Here is a 2,722-nt window from a genome sequence, read left to right as displayed (position 1 = left end):
TCTTGGTAATTTTTCAATCTCTGTTGATAAGAAGTCTCAGATTTCACTTAGAGCATGAAATTTTTCACAGTCTAAGATTTAACATCTCTCCGGTAGTAAGTTCTGCATAATTCAAAGTAGTAAGCTGTATTAAACACTTTTCTGTTGCTGTAACAGATACACCATGACCAAGGTAACTTACAAAAGTAAGAGTTTATTTAGCTTATGGTTCTAAAGGGGCAAGAGTCCATCATGGGGGGGATGCGTGGTGGCAGAGGTGGCTGGAGTAGAAACAGAAGCTAAGCTCTCACATCTTCAAACAGGCACAGGAAGCAGAGAGCAACTGGAGGTCAGACAAGGTTTCAGAACTCTCTTAAGTCTGCTCACAGTGACATGCTTCTTCCAACATGGCCACCTTCTAAGACCTCCCAAAACAATACCAACAACTGGGGACAAAATGTCTGAATACTTGGCACCTATGAGAGACATTCTCATACTAACTATCGCATAAGCTCAACATAATTAAAAACTGTGGACTGAAGCCTCTTTGTTCATTCACATGAAAGGGAGTTCATGAATCAAAGAAGAACCAGGAAGATGAGAAAGAGGAGGAGGAGGAGGAGGAGGAGGAGGAGAATTGAGAATAACAGATCTGCTAGACCTGGTAGCACACACCTTTAACCCCAGCACTCAGAGGCAGAGGGAGGTAAATCTCTGAGTTCAAGGCCAGCCTGATCTACATAGCAAGTTCCAAGCCCGTCAGAACTACATAGAAAGACTCTATCTCAAAAAAAGTAATCTCAAATCTGGGTATTATGACTGAAGCATGGTCATTCTGTTTAGCTATGAAGAACTTGATTTTGGTATTTTTCTCTCCAGTCTGAACTTTCTATGTTCTGTGCCACATACTGCTTAGAATATAGTTCCTTTCAAAGTCCTAAGGCATACTGGTACCATTACATATGTCCTAAATACAATGCTGTGTTGCCAAAATGTTGTAAAGATTAAAAACTATGCTCATGTCAACCCCATCCTGGAGAGACAAGTATCCATTAGCCTATAAAGGCCTCTGAGACACACTGATGTAAAACAAAAATAAGTTATTTAGCTTAATTGCTTATGGAAATGCTTTTTCCTGTATGTGGATAGTGTGATTAGAAGATAACCCATTGTTAGATAGGTTATATAATCTTTACACTCATACAGTCTATCTCTAGGTTATTAATGTTAGCAGAATATTTCATAACAACTCTCAGGAAAGCCCATATATAATTGCTCTGTTTCATGATTCTCTTTCATTAGCTGTTATGTTCCACAGGACACACTTTGTCATGTTCACATTTAAAAGCACTATCAAAGTGTTTGGAACGAATTAGTTATAAGTATTTTTCAAACAAATTAATAACTGAGAACCATGTATTTGTTTCATTGGAATGAATAAAGTAGCCAGCTATTCTGATTTGCTCATGATTCAGGGGTTTCCTGTAACGTGAGACTTCTAGTGCTAAAACCAGAAAGTCTCAACCAGACTGTCACAAATTGTTCATGTTGAGTAGTAGTGAAATTTTTGTAGTGTCTGGTTTTAGTTTTAGTTATACTATTTGGGTGCTCTCTCTTTGTGTCCAGAACACTAAACACTGCCCATGAATTATTTTACTACAAAAATCCCAAACAACAGGTCTGAATTTTTTAGGATCTTAGTTTCAAGTGTGTGTGTGTGTGTGTGTGTGTGTGTGTGTGTGTGTGTGTGTGCCTGTGAGTAGAAGTGCCCATGGAGACCAGAAACACTGGAACTGGAGTGACAGGCAACTGTGAGCTGCCTTACCTAGGTACTCAGATTGCTCAGGTCCTCTGCAAGAGCAGCACGCACTCTTAACCACTGAGCCATCTCTCAAGCCCCTGGAAAAACATATAACCATGTAAGTTATCACTGTTTTAGGATCATAGATGACCGTGGTCTCTTCTAACAATCTCAAACTTTTCCTCGACTATAGAAAGTGTTCTCACATGTAAAATCTGAGATCATTAATATGCTGAAATTACATTCTTCAGGGAATTTCTAAGGACAGTTAATGTGTACTAGAGGCACTATAAGATGTTGAAAGGTGATTAAACCTTGAGGAATCCTGGCAATATTTTGGGTAGTTTTTCAATCTGTTTTCACTTAGATTATTGTTCAACCCTCTGTGTTCAACCAATATAAATAAATGAAAAATGATGTAAAAACAATACATATAGGGGCTGGAGAGATGACTCAGCAGCTAAGAGCACTAGCTACTCTTGAGAAGAACCTGGGTTCAGTTCCCAGCACCCATACATGGCAGTTAACAACCATTCCAAACTCCAGTTCCAGGGGATCTGATGCTCTCTTCTGGCTTCTGTAAGCATTGCATCACAGAAAGGTTGTAAGAGACAGAAGTAGTAGAAATCTTCAGCAAAAGACTATTCGTTGGACATGGACTGAATGTACTCTCAGCAGCTGGGACTATATGCCTAAGACCTACACAAGATCAAACCAGCCAAAATCCATGCATGGATGGGAGAAGGGTTCATGAAATCCCACCTCTGCCTGATGTGCTACTGGTAATTTATGGCTGCAGGGGGAGGGACAGTCAATTTTTTTCAGGGATGCTGCACCTAAGAGGCTACCCATCCTTCAATAGTCAGGTTTTCACCTGTGCACACATAATCAGCACCAAGTAGACTCAGTGAGTTTTTTTAAAAAGGAGCACATAGGTACAAA

This window comes from Nannospalax galili, unplaced genomic scaffold (genome assembly GCF_000622305.1).
Source record: "Nannospalax galili isolate Female #2095 unplaced genomic scaffold, S.galili_v1.0 scaffold936, whole genome shotgun sequence".
Classification (NCBI taxonomy): Eukaryota; Metazoa; Chordata; class Mammalia; order Rodentia; family Spalacidae; genus Nannospalax; species Nannospalax galili.
This window is presented reverse-complemented; position numbering follows the sequence as displayed.